This window comes from Danio rerio, chromosome 20, assembly GCF_049306965.1.
Source record: "Danio rerio strain Tuebingen ecotype United States chromosome 20, GRCz12tu, whole genome shotgun sequence".
Lineage (NCBI taxonomy): Eukaryota > Metazoa > Chordata > Actinopteri > Cypriniformes > Danionidae > Danio > Danio rerio.
This window is the reverse complement of record NC_133195.1, coordinates 48,464,008-48,482,500: the sequence shown is the minus strand read 5'-3', so window position 1 is coordinate 48,482,500 and position 18,493 is coordinate 48,464,008. Positions and strand designations below refer to the sequence as shown.

The 18,493-nt window shown below is 34.2% G+C and overlaps 1 protein-coding gene and 1 long non-coding RNA gene across 3 annotated transcripts in view; one reads left to right on the top strand and one right to left on the bottom strand.

Moving 5' to 3' along the window:
* klhl29 (kelch like family member 29) overlaps positions 1 to 18,493 on the top strand; it is a 608,122-nt gene that overhangs the window by 225,340 nt on the left and 364,289 nt on the right. The window lies entirely within an intron of this gene.
* LOC141379450 (uncharacterized) lies at positions 12,551 to 18,416 on the bottom strand. The gene is made up of 4 exons (XR_012396068.1): positions 17,898 to 18,416; positions 16,063 to 16,170; positions 15,775 to 15,835; positions 12,551 to 13,256 (listed from the first exon to the last, which is right to left on the bottom strand). It is a non-coding gene; the product is annotated as an uncharacterized lncRNA (long non-coding RNA).

The following is an 18,493-nucleotide window of genomic DNA, read 5'->3' as shown; positions in this document are numbered from 1 at the left end:
TACTACGAGCTGATCTACCAAGAGACCAGCCATCACACACAGCTTGAGTCTGTTTCCTACTCCATTATCAGCTAAACGCTCCAGTCAGGGGTTAAACCGGGTCACCGACAGAATCAGCCATTTGCACATCGCAAATTCAAGGCAAAATAAGTGTTTTCTCTTTGATGTTTTTGTGCTGCAGAATATGTAGAAAGGCTTTGTGCTGATTTTGTTTATTTACAAGAGTTTCTGATTTTGATTGGTCTGTGTCAGTGTTGGGTAAGTTACTTAAAAAAAGTCACCAATTACTAATTACATTATTAAAATTGTATTTAAGTCACGTTTTTGAATTACAAAGTTTGAAAAGTAACCCAATAAGTTAATTACTTGACTAAACACCAAAAAAATCTACATATAAATTATCTACATGTAAATCTCTATGCTGCATAGATAATAGAAATTAAACTCATTTCTTACCCAACAGGACATTTTAGCTTTATTATAAAATGTAACACTTTAAAAGTGGTAACATTTTGCACCCTTTCTTACACCCGGCACAATAAGGTGCAAGGTGAATGGCACAATTTGTTGCTATATTTAGACCGACTGTAGACCAACTTATTTTTAACAACTTTAATTTTTTACTTTTGCGGCACATAGTTTAAATAGCAAATCCTATTGCACTACTTTGTGGACTTTTGATTGTGCTGGACAATAAAGGAGGTGTGTTAAGGCACATTGACTATGTTTACATGGACATCAGTAGTCAATTTATTTGCTTTAATCTAATTAATAGGATAATAAGACTAAGGTGTTTACATGAGTTGCTTTTTGAACGTTTCTTTCATGATCCCGTTTCACCGCGCTATCCACATTTCCTCTGGAGTTTCATGTAATTTTGAGTGTTTCATTTTTAATTTGTCGACACAGCATTTCAGTACGCGCGGGACAACAACCCGCGCGTACTGAAGAGAGTGGTGTGTGTGTGTGTGTTACATGACAGTAATGGTTCGAATAAGATGTTTGCATGCCTGTACTGCACTTCAATAATGCGACTTAACTCGGCATACTCCACACGTCTTAGTTCGATTTCTCTTTAGTTCCATTATGACCTTAATTGAATTGAATTAATTAAAAATCGCTTTTTGAATTAATTTAAAAAAATTTACATGGTTAACTCTTAATCAGGGTATTGTCTTAATCGCATTAAAATCGGATTATTGGTGCCCATGTAAACATTGTCATTGTTGGCGCATTGCTATTTTGAGGCTACGGAAATAGACCTTGTCATTGACCAACTAAAAGCTAGTCTAAAGTCCAGCGCAGAGTGAGTTAGGTATGTGCCTGTGCGGTCCAAATGCTTACACATTGCTTAATACACACAGGATGTACAGCAATACACAAATATCTTTACATATAAAAAAGTATCAAACACATATTTACTACATAAATATCAAAAACCATTAATTTCATGCCTTCTATTTTCAGTTTATTCATAACCGTTTGCATTTGTATAATGTTATTATTCATATTATCATGTATTATATTTGTTTTAATAAAAACAAGTTTAGATTTGTCTTTGTGTCGGGTTTTGGAGATGTTTGCATCACCATATGGGGCATAAGAATAGGACGTGTCTGGATATAACTCATTTCAACTTATTTGGGTATAACTCAGTTATTTGTTCGCTGGAAATTAGAACTGGATTTAGAAATAGTTTTGAAACAAATCTTTGCGCTTAACAAATTAAATTAAATATATAGGCTGATATTTAGGAATATAACAGAGTTAAGTAAGGAGTAAAAGTAAAGAGAAAGTAAAGAGGCTGAATGGAGGAGGCTCATTCTTTATCCTCAAGCTGCAGATGGTCTGTTTAACTGTTTTCTTGCTAGTGAAGCGTTCAGTTTTTCCACTTACAAAGCCTGCCTTATAAATAGCAAATGACTATGGGGTGACGCAACTGACTCTTAAAGGGAATGGGAGATGAGACTCTAATTGATTTATTGTACGTAATGATCAAAACACACCCAGAACTCATTAAGGGAATAAGCACAACCCTGTTAGACCATGCGCCAGTGCGTACACTGCATTTTCCATCCTTAAAATAGCAAAAGTGAATTTGGACATGCCCTTTGCCCTTTGGAAATGCTTTTGCGCCATGTGTTTTAGACTTTGGACTCAGATCATTAAAATAGAGCCCTATATGTATCAAAACACAAGACACCTTAAAGAAATGACACAATATTTTAATGCATGGCATACAGTATATTAACATGCATTCGGGCTCATTGTTGAAGTTCAAAAGTTCAGTATGAAGTTTCGATATGAAACTATAGTTTTATTAAATGTGGCTGCTGAGTGCGTGTCGTGGAAGGAATGCCAATAAGCTTAGAGTGTAAGTTTGCCATTACCAATTGAGGTGCGTGACTTGCACATGGTGACGTGCGCACTTTCCAGGTACAACCAGTTGAAAAATATCTGAACTTTGCCACGAGCACACTGCGATTCATGCAAGTATAACTAACCAATCTGCTTCACACTTTGTATGCAATATACACATTTCAGTAATAACGGCAGATTAATAACTTGAGACAAGCACACCATACCCAAACACTGCAGTGCTTTTTACTTTTCTCCATAAACTTGCACCGGAGCTGCTGCAATGGTTTGTTGTTGTTTTTCATCCTCTGAGGAAATGATTGATGGTTACGAGAGACTCCAGGGAAGCGTGAGCGCAAAGCCCATTGTAAATTGTCAAGGAGGCCACACACTCGCACGGTCAGAATAACAACGCATGCGAAAATGAGTACCGTGGCTAGCAGCAGTGAGGAGATTGTAAATAAAAAAGGATGTAAGGATGACGCCAGAGTGGCTTTTTGGTTTCTTTTCTTGTGCATCCCAGCCACTAGCATCCCTATTCTAGCATAGGTGGTAGTACGGTCATTCAACTTGCAATATGTATTTGAATAATGATGGTTGGTTCCTTTACTTGAAAGCTCAGATTTGGTTATAATTAGTTTTGTCTACAGAGTTTGAGGTTTAATCTTTATCATTATTATTTAAACCTTACAGATGTTGATCTACCTTTACCATTGCACACACTTTGTAACATTTGATTTTAAGTTTAAGAGTATCTTTAACACTTGTTTATTTTATTATAAAGATATCAGATATTTTGTTTAAATGTTTTTGTTTTTGACTATTAAAACTATTTGCCTTAGTAATGTTGGAAAATTAAAATAAAGTGGTTAAATTAAAAGAATCCTAATATACCTAAATTATTTGCTAAGGCATATTTATTAATTATCAATACCGAATGATATGAAACATGATATTGTTTTTTTTTAAACTACCCAGAAAACAATACTGTAAAAAATAAATACTGGTTGCCTAAATTTTTTAAGCTGAATCAAATTAACATCATGAGTCATTGTTACTTATATTATGGTAACCTGACTTAAAACAGCTCATGTAACTTGAAAAATCAGTTAGAACTTGAAAGTTAGACTTAGTTTAATAAGTTACATTGAACTAAAAACATGTTGTCATGACAAATTTATCATATATATATATATATATATATATATATATATATATATATATATATATATATATATATATATATATATACATACATTTTTTATTTTTATTTAATTTTTTTTACAGAGCATAAAACACTTTATTTACTTATTTTTCCTTGTATTTTATTATAATTTATGCAGATGCTCTGCATAGAAAAAGTCTTCATCGTCCCAGTCAATCTAAATTAATGAAATCTTAACGAATAAAGCTGTTAAAATCATATGGTGTTATTATATTCATATTGCTATATGTCACAGCCAAACAAAATATCGCAATGTCCATTTTTTTTTTAATTTCGTGCAGTCCTAATTTGACAACTGAACTTTTAGTAGTAATATTAATTGACCCATGAATGCTTGAAATGCAAAGGTTTGACTTGAACTATGTCCTTGCGCGTATGAAACATTCATGCACAAGAACTTGTGTAGGTCAAGATTCAATAGATTATTTTGAGCAATATGCTGTTTTGTTTTTTCTCTTAACAGAAGCACAGGATTGGAATCATCCAGAAGGGATGTGATTATGAATTTTTCAGAAATGCTTCAGAAATCCACGTGTTTTTGTGTGTGTTTGTGTGTGTCCTTGCTGAGTGAAAATCCTCACGGCTCTGATTAAAATGTGTATCTCGGCCTTCAAGGGATATCGGTCATGTTTTCGTTTGATGAAATGTCTTCATCTATGTGTTTTGTAAATATTGAACTTTTAAAAATATGTGTGATGTAGCGATTAAAAATAACGTTTCAAACAGTGCTGGATGGATGGATGGATGGATGGATGGATGGATGGATGGATAGATGAATGGATGGATGAATGGATGGATGGATGGTTGGATGGATGGTTGGATAGATGGATGAAACAGATATTTGGATAGATGGATGGATGGATGGATAGATACAACGATAAATACGATGGATGGATGAATGGACGGACGGACGGGCGGACAGATGGATAGATGGATAGATGGATGGATGGATGGATGGATGGATGGACGGACGGAAGGGCGGACGGATGGATGAATGGAACGATGGATGGATAGATGAATAGATGGCTGGATGGAATGATATATACTACTAGATAGATAGATAGATAGATAGATAGATAGATAGATAGATAGATAGATAGATAGATAGATAGATAGATAGATAGATAGATAGATAGATAGATAGATAGATAGATAGATAGATAGATAGATAGATAGATAGATAGATAGATGGATGGATGGATGGATGGATGGATGGATGGATAGATGGATGCATGGAACAATAAATACTAATAGATAGATGGATGGATAGACGGATGGATGGAATGATAAATACTAATGGATGGATGGATAGATGGATGGATGGATAGACAGATGGATCGATAGATTGACGGAAGGATGGATGGATAGACAGATGGATGGATAGAGCGATAAATACTGTAGATGAATAGATAGATTGATTGAGCGAGCAAACCATCGATGTGCAGCTTCACAAGTCCCGAACCATGCAAGCCAGTGGCGACAGTGGCGAGGAACAAACTTCACCAATTGACAAAAGTGAAGGGGAAAAAAACTAGAGAAAAACCAGACTCAGCTGGGCACGACCATTTCTCCTCTGGCCAAACATCTTGTGCAGAGCTGCAGTCTAGGCGCCGGAGGGTGGAGAGACACATCAACACAGGAGAACAGAGAGAGAGACACACACACGCAAACAAAGCACAAACAGCACAAGCACATAACAAGGAGTCAAAAATCTACTTTATAACGGATTGCAAAGGTCCCAAAACTGGTGTAGCATGCTTTTTGTTTATGCACACCATGTCAGAAGTGTAGTTGCAGCATTTTGTACCACTTCAAGGCAAATAATCAGAATGTACCAAACAATTAAAGAGGGAGAGAGAGCTATGAAAGAAAAAAATGGTTAACCAGTTTCTTTGTTGTTATGTGTTCGAGTATTTTGTTAATATTTCTTTTGTTCTTTTTTATTTATTTATTTTAATAGTAACCAAACTTACTTTCCAGCAATTCTCTAAATAGTTTCTCATGTGTTTCTGCAGCTGAAAGAAAATCATAAAAGTTTGGAATGACATCAGGACAATTAAAACAAACTTTTGTTGTTGTTGTTGTTGTTGGCTGAACTATCACTTTTGGAGTCTGAATTCTTTTTTGGTGCTGGTATTCAACTTATTCTATCATTTCTCAAAAAAAAAAAAAAAAAAAAAACTTTTATGCTTTGCTGCTTTGGCATTTCCTTCAGCGAATGTAAATGTGGTTGTTTTGTAGTACCATTTTGGAAAAGCTCTTTTACATTTCCTTGTGCCAAATCCAATTGGCTGCAACTGCTTCCAACGTGTTTAAAAACACATTTTTAGCACTTTTATTTTTTTGTCAGCATTTCCTGCATTTATCAGCAGAATCATTTTGAAAACTAAAACTCAGCTGAGAAAACGTGCAGATTTCTCCACAGAGAAATATATGCAGGGGCAGTTTGTATTAAAGGGGTTAGTTCAAACAAAATAAAAAAATTATCAAGTGATTCCAAACCTTTATGAGTTTCTTTCTTCTGTTGAACATGACAAGATATTTTGAGAAAAGCAGAAAAATGACTTTTTATTAGAAAACTTTAATAAGCTAGTTAGTTGGGGAAAAAATGGTTAAAAATGCAAGAGAAGTCAATGGTTACAGATTTTCAACATTTTTCAAAATATCTTATTTTGCTTTCAACAGAAGAAAAGTTTGAAATAAGTTAAGTCATAAATAACATGCTATTTATCAGGTAGCTTAAATACATTTTTAGTTATTTGGAAAATAAAAAAATTAAAACAGTGCAATGGAACTCAATAGTTACAGGTTTTCAGCATTTTTCAAAACATCTTCTTTTGTGTTTGACAAAAGAAAGGTTGGAAACAAGTTAAGTTATAAATAAAATGCCATAAATAATATGTCATTTAATGGGAACTTGAATAAGTTCTTAGTTAGTTAAAAAAGGGAAATAAATACAACGTAAGTCAATGGTTAGCGGTTTTCAACATTTTTCAAAATATCTTCTTTTGTTCAACAGAAGAAAGGTTTGAAACAATTTAAATAACAAATAATATGTTATTTGCCAGAGACTTGAATAAGATCTTAGTTGGAAAAGGTTAAAAAGAAATGCAATGGAAGTCAATGGTTACAGGTTTTTAGCATTTTTCAAAATATCTTCTTTTTTGTTCAACAGAATAATAGTTTGAAACAAGTTAAGGGTGGATAATTGATGACAGTTTTCAGTTTAGGGTGAACTATCTCTTTAAAGTGAGTGTTGAACTCCTTAGCTTTACTCTCTTTATACCACATTCTGTGTATTTAGGGAGGAAAAGAAAGTAGACCAGCTGCAAATGTGAAGCAGGAAAAAAACTGAATGAATGATGGAGACAAAGCGTATCTGAGCCAAACGCTGCTCAGCGGGGAGACCTGAACTTTGGTTGACTTGCAACCTTTACTGTAAAGTTGCACACAAGTGTTGCTGTTTAGATGACTTCATCTGAGAAATGTTTTGGAGAGGATTTCTTCACCAAGCGTCCAGAATTATGCAGGTGCGCCGCTAGATTTTTAATGCTAATTCTCAGCATGAGGCTTCATAGAGCAATCGCTCCAATCAAAACTGCATTAAGAGCTTAAAGCAATAGTTCACCCAAAATGTATTTTAGTCTGAGGGCCAGATTTACTAAACAGGGCAAATTAGCATGAGAGCGCAATCTCCTAAAAGTGCAGGTATAAGTGTAAGTACTTTGCATGTAGTTCTGTTAAAAGCACAGGTTAAAAATGGGTTAGAGCTATGGGTTTTTCTGTTCTTTTTTCTGTTTTCTTTTAGTAATGAAGAGGTTAAGAATAGCTTTTTGTTTGTTAATTGTGTATATATATATATATTTCTTTTTCTTTTATTTGTGTCTAGATGCATTCTTATCCCAAATCTTAATAATAAAAACAGAAATTAAAACATTCTATTTTTTGTTGCTTTTTTGTTTTTCAAACAAGTCTGCAGGCAAAATATAGTCAGTTTAAATTTGCATTGAATGTCAGAAATGATATATACCAGAAAACTGGAATAAGTTCTTAGCTATTTGGAGAAAAAAAAGGTTTAAAAAAAGTGTATTTATTTTAATTTAATCCAGTTTAGTCTTATAAAATGTAGTTTAATGCTAATTGCTGTTTTAGAGAATACTATGTGGTCAATTTTTATTTACAAAGAAACTTGAATATGCTTAAATTTGTAAACAAACAGACAAATAAATAAAGGATATATATATATATATATATATATATATATATATATATATATATATATATATATATATATATATATATATATATATATATACACACACACACACACACACACACACACACACACACACACACACACACACACACACACACACACACAATTGTAATTATTAGTGGGTGACGCGGTGAAGGAAGGTCACTTATTCGAGCCTCGGCTGGGCCACTTGGCATTTCTGTGTGAAGTTTGCATGTTCTCCCGGTGTTGGCGTGGGTTTCCTCCAGGTGCTCCAGTTTCCCCCAACAGTCTAAAGACTCTTAGGTGAATTGAATAAACTAAATTTGCCGTAGTGTATGTGTGAATGAGTGTGTATGGATGTGTCAGTGACTGGTTGTGGCTGGAAGGGCATCCACTGCGTAAAACATATGTTAGATAAGTTGGCGGTTCATTCCGCTGTGACGACCCCAGATTAATAAGGGACTAAAACGAAAAGAAAATAAATGAATAAATAAATACATAAATAAATATTTTCTCTATTTATTCATGCATATTTAAGATGTACTGTAAGTCATTCTGTTGTTTATTTCCAATGCCAACTATGCTAAATACAAGTCCCCATCTGATTGGTCTGAGTTAGATAAACAACCAATTAATAAAATAAAAGTAATTTATCACATACAGTATATCTGTGATGCGTATAGTACATATATTATTATAGCGATAATTATATTTTTATGATATGTGCAACCCTTTCAAGAACAGTGAGTACAAGAGTATAATTGAACGTTGTTGCTGTATTTAAATCCGATTCTCACTTCTTCTGATCAACTGTTGTTTTTAGTCAACATTTTGTGCTTGAAAATGCACCACGCATTCTCTATTGGAGACAGGTCGGGACTGTAGACAGGCCAGTCAAGCACATGTATCATCTTCCTCCGCAGCCAGAACTTTGTAATATGTAGAATGTGTTTTTTTTGTTGTCTTGTTAAAATATGCTTAGGCATCCCTGGAAAAGAAGGCAGCATATTGATAAGCACATACTGTATGTACCCTGAGCTTGTGAAAAAAATCCAAGTATTTGCTTACATTTGACAAATAAAATTCATTATGATTCTGATCATTTGTTGGATTTTTAGCTTCTTTTCTTTAAACCTGTGGTTTAAATTGTTCAGACATGAGTGCTACATCTTTCAGACAGAGACTTCTGACTAATCTAGGAATGAATTGAAGCTCACCAATCAGGCAATTAAAAAACAGCAACTCTCCTTCATTATGGAGACATAGGGAAGGTCAAAAACACAGATTGTCTGTGCTTTCTCCCAACCTCTGTCGCGAAGTGTTTCAGGTGTAACTTTGTAGCATTCCTTCTGCAAACAAGTCCTAAGGTGGGCAACAGTATGGGATTTTTGTTGTCACAATTCACGCTTCAACATGAGCCACACATTCTCTATTGGAGGAAGGTCGGGACTGCAGACAGACCAGTCAAGTACCTGTATCCTCTTCCTGTGCAGCCAGGACTTTGTAAGAAGAATGTGGTTTAGCATTATCTTGTTGAAATATTCAAGGGTGTCTCTGGAAAAGAAGGCAGCTTATTGATAAGTATGTATGTACTGTACGTACCCTGAGGTGCTTGTGTGTTTGCTCACACTTGGCGAAGAAAGCTCATTCTGAGTCTGATCATTTGTCGGATTTTCAGCTTCTTTTTTTTTTGAGCCAGTGGTTTGAATTGTTCAGATTTGCATGCTGCGCCTCACAGATGAAGACTTTCGACCAATCGGCGGATGAGTTGAAGTTCACCAATCAGGCAATTAATAAAACAGCAGCTCTCTTCATTACGAAGACGCAGAGAAGGTCAAAAACACACAGTCTCAGTGCTTTTTCTGCCAACTTCAGTGGCGTTCCAGTAAACACATTCAACAAGAAGCAAATGAGAAAGTGCAGATTCATGGCGTCTTTGGGCTTTCTGGGATTATACATCACGGGTTACAGATTGCATTCATTTCCTCTTGATATTTACCGCTCATTTATTTCTCTCCGGGGAAAAAAGTGACGACATGGCAGTGGCATTTGAGTCATCTATCGCTCTATGCCATTTAAATCTCAGATGGGGGAAAAATAAAAGGCGAAAATCTGTCTTCTCTTCAGAAGTCGTGGAGATGAAATATTAATGGTTGCCTGCTTTTTAGTGTTCTGGCCTTGAATACTCAATTTACTATTCATATGTTGATTGGAGAGAAGCTGAACGCATTTTTGAGGGTCAAAATATTGGCCTTGTTTGTTGATCTTCTCATCTTTTTTTTTTCACTGAGTGTTTTCGATTTTAATATCAAAACACCTGAATGGATCCAAAGCCTCTTGTGTAAGATTGTTTATAACAATACAGAGGCTTTAACAAAGACTATGTTATAAAAATGGTTAAAGATAAATTTAATGGTCAACTTTAATTTACCAAAAAACTATAATATTATTCAATTTTTAAACAATCCAACAAAAACAAATCATTGAATGTTTGAATAAGTAGATAAATAAACAAATAAACAAATAAATAGGTGAATAAATAAATAAGTAATTAAATAAAAAATAGTGGGTGTTGTAAAGAGTAACAGGTGGTCAAGATAGAATAGGATATGGTTCAATTGGTAAACAATCCAACAAACATTAATAGTTGAATGTATAAAAAAAAATAAAATAAAATAAAATAAAATAAATAAATAAATAAATGAATATATAAATATATTTATATATATATATTTAATATTTATAAATATTAAATATAATTTGTTGAATGAATAAATAAATAAATCAGTGAATACATAAATAAATGTGTCAATAAAAAAATAAAAAAATCAGTTGATAAATAGATAAATGAATTGGTTTATAAATAAATAAATCAGTCAGTAAATGTATAAATAAGTCAATAAAGAACAACATCAGTTAATAAATCAATCAATCAATCAATAAATAAATCACTCAATAAATAAATAAATTAATCTGTCAATAAATAAATGAGTCAATAAATAAATAAATCAGTCAATAAATACATAGTTAGTGTTGTAGAGTGTAACACGTGGTCAACCTTTTGTTTATCAGGAAACTAGGATATGATTTAATTTGTAAACAATCAAGCAAAACAAATAAATGAATAAATATGAATGATAAATAAAGAAATAAAGAGGTCGTAGCGTACGGTTCAATATTATATTGAGAACCATGGCATGCCTAATGTGTGTATGTATGTATATATATATATATATATATATATATATATATATATATATATATATATATATATATATATATATATATATATATATATATATATATATATATATATATATATATATTCTATTATCTATTTTGTCCTAGCAAAGGGCCAGCGCAGTTTAGTCTCATAAAATGTCATTTGGAGCAAGTTTGTAGAGAATAACATGAGGTCAACCCTTATTTCCTGATAAACACAGGGTTAACTTTTTTTTTTCAGTGGAAAATTGGTGCTGCATAAAAGAACGATTAGCCCTTCACCCTGCTTTTTCCTTTCCTGCTTGGCTAATTCTACATGATTCAGGTCCATGTTTTCCTCATTTACACCATAATCCTTCCTTAAATAAAGTTTAATTCAATCCTGTTTCATACGATTGTCTCTCAGATTGGCTCTTTAATGCTAAAGTAAACTCATACTTTTTGAGTTACACCTTGAATACCTTTAACTGATGAATTATTTATATATATTTTTTCCATTTTGAAGAGGCATATTTGTTCTGATTCACTCAGACTGTATATTTATAGACATTCCTGAAAGCATATTTTTATATTTAATTATGTGTTTGTATTTTTAATGCAGTTTAACGGTGTGGATATGTTTTATTGCCAGTTATGTTCAGAAAAAGGATATTTTTAAAATCTTAGATCAACTCAAAAAAGGAAGTCATTTTATTGGGATTTATTAAAACAAGCAAGATGTGTGGACAAAATATAGTCATCATGTTCGATACATAAATATACATTGCATGCGATACTATAAATAAGAGTACAATTGCAAATGAGATCAAATGCAGTAAAATCATATTAATCTCATTACACATCTGAATTGGCAGCAGATGCAGATAAATGAATTTCCACTATTACATTAGGACGATCATTAGTGCGTTAGTGTACTGCTTATTAATTTCATCAGCGATATAAAACTTGATATTTGGGATTGATTATTTCAGTGCTTTCTGCCTCCAGTTATTTTTACCCTTTCAAATTACACACAGAAAGTGGTTCAAATAATACGACACGCAGGAAAACAAAATCCTCCGTTCTATCCGTGCCAACTGTCTTCATTTCAGCATAGCAACTCATGCCAAAAAGTGGGTGTACAGTTAAATTTACACGTTTAATTTAGTAAGCGAATACATCAGTGGAATAAATTACCGGTGCATTTGATTTGGGTGCATTCTCTCATGCTTTCACCTTCATTTGAGGTCTTTCAGATTCACCTTTTTATCATTAGAAGCCATCACTTCTTTCAGGGGTTCAGAAAGTTTGTTTGTTCCTCTTGATTACTTAATGAATGCATGACCAGAAGTACAGTATGTGGATATTCAAACACTATGGCCTCTATTTTAACAATCTAGGCAGAAAGTCTAAAGCGTGTGGCACTGTTACGTCCTTTTAGATGTTAATAGTAAACTAGGAGTAGATGACACAACATACAATAGTTTAATGTGTGTGACAAGCGGATGGAGAAAGAAATAAACTGAAAACCAAATATCACTGCAATTATTTATTGCCCATACATCCAATGAAACCAGTGAAAATACATAATACAGTGAAAGAAAAAATATTTACAATAATTAAATGATGAATCACCTGGGGGGAGAGGAAGTAGTTAAATGTGCTTCAATCAAAGAAATAAATATAACAAAACTCAGTAACTGTTTTCACCAAACTAAACTAAATATGAAAAGAAAAGCATGAAAAGAAACATCTTCAACGTACCAAACGTCTTAACTAAACTAAATTAAATAAAAACAAAACATACAGAAAACAGCACATTCTCCTGAACCTAGTGAACTAATACAAAATATGCATCTGAGTGTTGTATATGTATATCGCGCGAATTACTCCTACACCTCTCCGAGGTATCACTCAAACATGTCAGTTAACTGGACGAGTTCACAAGGAAATACATTGCATTATTAAATCACAAACTTTAGACAAGAGCATTAAACAAGGAAAACACATTCTCTCAGACTAGCCCTCGCAAGAGAGACTGTCCTCACAGAGACCCACAGAAAGAATAAGAGCAAGAAGTGGCGAGAAGGAAAGAGATAGAGAGAGAGAGAGATCGCCATTGCAGTTTGGGCTCGGCTTTTAAACGCTACGCCAATCAGCGATTGGTGGCGCAAACCCAGCGTCAGCGGCCAACGTCATCAGCACGAAATGCAGATCCTCCAATGCCGCTCGTACCTGTAACACATGCATGAAACGACACATCCACATACAAACAAACGCACACAGTTATCCAAAATATGTTCTGCAAGCGAACGTTACAGGCACACAAGCATTAATGGTGTGTCAGAATCCACTTTTGCTATTTTAAGTATGGAAAAAATTCGTTTGCACCCCAGTGCATGGTCTAACAGGGTTGTGCTTATTCTCTTAATGAGTTATGGGGGTGTTTTGAGCATAGTGTGCATTAACCAATGAGAGTCTCATCTCACATTCCCTTTAAGAGTCAGTTGCATCACGCCATAGTGCATTTGCTATATACATGACGGGCTTTCTAAGTGGAAAAACTTAGCGCTTCACTAGCGAGAAAACAGTTAAATCTGTAGCACGAGGATAAAGAACGAGCCTCCTCCAATCAGCCTCTTTACTTTCTCTTTACTTTACTCACTTAATTTACTCCTTTACTTTCGTGAATAAGGAAACGGTGTTGTACAGTACGTGTTGCAGGCCCCACCTGCAGAGACCATGCAGACAGATTACTTTAAAACAGGATAATATAATGAAAACCACAAAGTTACGTTTGCTCCTTTGCAGCTCCTCTAATGCTCTGATGGAGCATAAAGTTCACTGTGGTATCGACTCTCCAGATCAAGTGTCAAAACAAAAGTCCCGTCCATGAAAACGCAAACATCCTGTACCTTGCAAACAAACACTGCACAAACATATTTTACAACCATTAAACCCCTATAGCCAATGTGAACAAAACAGTGCAATTGTGCACACATTTTGTGTGTGTAACATACGCACTCCACTGAAGACATCCATTAGCCTACATATTTAATTTAGTTTAACAATTAGTTTCAAAACTATTTCTAAATTCAGTTCCATTTTCCAGCAAACGAAAAAACAACAACAACAACAGCAATAATAATAATAATAATAATAATTATCATCATCATCATCATCATAATAATAATTATAATAGGCAACGCAGTGGCACAGTAGGTAGTGCTGTTGTCTCACAGCAAGAAGGTCGCTGGTTCGAGCCTCGGCTGGGTCAGTTGGTCTTTCTGTGTGGAGTTTGCATGTTCTCCCTGCGTAAAAAGCTAAAATTGTCTGTAGTGAATGAGTGTGAATGAGTGTGTGTGGATGTTTCCCAGAGATGGATTGTGGCTGAAAGGGCATCCGCTGCGCAAAAACGTGCAGGGATAAGTTGGCGGTTCATTCCGCTGTGGTGACCCCGGATTAAAGGGACTAAGCTGAATGAAGGAATGAATAAATGAATGAATGAATAAATTAATAAATAATAATAATAATAACAATAATAATATCAACAACAACAACAACAATAACAACAATAACGAAGTGTGATCAAAAACTTTAGTTATATCCAAACACACGCCCTATTCTTATGTCCCATGTGGTGATGCAGACGTGTCTAAAACCTGACAGGTGGACAAGTCTAAACTGGTTTTCATTAAAACAAATAAAAATATGCATATAATAAATAATACTAATAATAACATTATACAAATGCAGATTGTTATGAATAAACTGGGGGAAAAACAAACTTAAAGTTAAGAAGTCATCGGTCATGGTTTTTATATTTATATAGAAAATAATAAATTTTGTAACATTTTAATCCTTTAATTCTTTTTCATCTGTAAATATATTTGTGTATTGCTGTGCACCCTGTGTGTATTACGCAATGTGTAGGCATTTAAGGTGACAACTAACGCGGTCTGCAGTCTATTTTAGTTCAAAATAGCAATGTGCCAACAATGCACCTTAAAACACCTCCTTTCTAGACCGGCACACCCATGAGTCCACAAAGTGGCAAATGGATTTGCTATTTAAACAAAATGGCACAAAGCGGGAAAATTAGGGTTGAAATTATTGAGCCTTATTGCTTTGGTTGTATTTTATGGCCCTAAATGTGCTTATTCCATTGATATTACCATAAATACACTTTATTTCCTCCTTTACTCCTGTTAGAAGACGTAACTAGGGCTGTCAGTTTAGTGTGAAAATGATTATGAAAAATAAAAATGCAATTTAGAAAAGAAAAATGCAATTAATCATGTCCCCTGACCCGTACATAAGAGTGTAATGAGGGTATTTCACTTCTTTTTTTTATGGAGCAGCTCAAGCTTGAATTACCGCAGTTTCAAACTGCTGACTTTAAGAGTCCGTGTTTTACTATTTTGTAAACGCATATTTTATTATCTTATATTCTATATGTTAAAATACTGTCATTAAAATGTAGAATTAATAAATTCTTCTTGCACAATTATTACATAAAAATAATGCTTAACTTTGTTTAAACTTGGAGAAATAAATGATTTTGGCTACAGTTCATTCATCCATTTTCTTTTCAGCTTAGTCCCTTTATTAATCAAACCGCCACAGCGGAATGAACCACCAACTTATCCAGCATATGTTTTAAACAGCGGATGACCATCCAGCTGCAACCCAGTACTGGGAAACATCCATTCACACTCATTCACACACATACACTACAGACAATTTAGCTTACCCAATTCACCTATAGCACATGTCTTCGGACTGTAAGGGAAGCTGGACCACCCGGAGAAAACCTGTGGCAACACGGAAAGAACATGCAAACTCCACACAGAAATTTGGTTACAGTTTATTTTAATAGGCTTTTTTTTTAATAGATTTTCTGGTGGTTTAAATAAGTGACTTTTACTCTCTTTTTAGAGTTAGTTACCAATGGTTCATTTGAACCTTAATGTGGGTGTTGGGGGAAAATCATCCATTTTATCTTGTCCTCTTGTGCACTCGTCTTTTGTGGACGACTAACCTTTTTGGAGGTCTTGTATGAGTTTGTTTGAAAAGGTCATTATGTTGATCTTCATTCTGGACAGCCTGCTATTAAAGGGTTTCAGTCACTTCAGAATGGTTCATCAACCTGCAAAGTTAGTGATAAATAGATTTGATAAATAGATAAATAGACTTAAATAGATTTGGTCTCATAATGAAAGCATTTATCACTGGTGGCCAGATTAGCACTAGTAACTGCATGGAATCTGAAAGGGAAAGTATGTATTTATTTATTAATTAAAGTTTTTAAAGTAATAAAAAGTATATATATACTGTGCTTCAGAATAAATAAAAAATAAATAATAGCTCATGAAATATGCTTTAAAAACTGCTCTTTTAGGGGCCAATCACACCAATAAAAATTTAATAAAAACCTAGGCTCTGTTTTCATTTGATTGTACAACGATAAAAGATGTGCCTGAGCTAGTGCACTTTTTCTGCTCAGAGTTGATTTTTTTTAAATTTGCAAAACACTTGCGGCCATTAGAAAACCATTCAAAAAAGGCACATTCTGTGTAATCGGCCTCTTAATCTGGTTAATAACTAACAAAATTGTAGGTTGTTTTCTAATTTTGTTCTTCAGTCTCCACTGTTTAAACAAGTGTTTGTCTGCTACTTGCCATATACTTTATCTAGTTTCTTTTGAAAAAGTAAAACCCACTTAAGAAATTTTAACAGAACAGCTGTTTAAAGGGTTGTGGAATCCCCAAACACATTTTTGAGATGTTACAAATTAATAAATATGTTAGGGGAAAATAATAGATACAATTATATAGTCCAAATAAAAATTTTAAAGAAAATATTTTTTTAACTCATTGGAATTTAAATAATAAGTAACATATTTCGATTCTTTTAGGTAATACTTTTATTTTAATGAAGTGTAATAAAACAGTTTTGTGTACCAAAGTAAAAGGCACCAAAATAGTCTATATTCACTGAGAAACTAATTCTAAAAATCATTTTCAAAGTGGGTGTACTCATTTATGCCGAGCACTATACATTGGGGAAAACATTTACATTTACATATAGTCATTTAACAGACGCTTTTTACACATTGATGAAAACAAATTGATACAAAGCTTAATATGGTTCATAGTTTTGAGTTTCTGAACAATTAGCAAATTTCCTTTTGGTATGAAAAGCAAAATTGAAGCAACATCAGATATAAGGTCAATGCATTAATCGGGAGTAGGGATTGGCTGCCAGGTCAAAGTGATGTCATCAGATTCTGAGCATTTCTTTGCATGAATTCACTAGAGAGAACGGGAAACAAGGGCTGCGCAATATATCGTTTCAGCATCGATATTGCAATGTGCGTGTACGCAATGGTCACATCGCAGGATCTGCAATGTCAAGCATTCAGGGACACAAAATTATAATGTTTGTAACTGTAATTGTATTGATGTATAAATACGATGAAGACTACACTGGGTCATTTTACATTTGATTATAGATTTTGCACTGTACAGACTTCCAGAAATTCATAAAATACTGTTTTTTTAGTTTGTATCTTTGCTGTACTGCATTTATCAACTATCGTAATTGGTTAAGTGTATTTTATGCAGATGCACTTCCCTACAAAATCCTCCCAATCAATCTAAAATTATGAAATCTTACCATATTGAGCCATTTATTTAATCTGGTAACAATATATATTGCAATATGTCTTGCAGAAAAATGTTATATTGCAATGTCATTTTTTCACAATATTATGCAGCCCTACTGGAGACATATCCTACATATCCTTTTTAAAATATGTGGTTTAAAAAAATACTGCTAAAAAAGGAGCTTTCATGATGCTTTAAGCAATCTTACCTAGACGGCTTCCAAAAAAGAGACCATTCTGCACATCTCCAGAGTTCATCCGGAAACAGAATAAGACGTCTCAGCAGATAAAATCACAGTAAAGTATTGTGTTTTGTTGCAGAACTTTGCCCATCCTTGTCAGCTTTGTTTTGTGTCCGCTGAAAAAAAAATGCACGGTAGGGTCTCGTCAATTTGGACGCTTACGATGAACAGAAGGTCAGAGCCTTGGGGGAAGCGCGTGGGACGGACCTGCCCTGCTGCGGGACGTACTCGCTCATCTTGCATCCCAATCTGGAAACCTCTGTTCTTTATAAATAGCTCAGTGTGAACCTGACAGCGAGACTCTGCTGAAGAATGATCCAGAGAGAGAGAGAGAAAGCCTCGAGGCATCAGATGTGTGGAAGAGTGGAAGAAAACTCTGACAGTCTCGCTGCGAAATGGGCCAGATTGATTTTTCAGTCCGATATGAAAGGCAGAGCCCATCTGTGGTGTCGTAGAGACGCTCCTGTGTCTGCCGAAAGGGGCTGTGGAGGTTGTTTATGAACCTCTCGCACCCGCAGACTCAGAAAGAGACCGGCGGTCGTGTCTTGATTAGCATTTTTTAG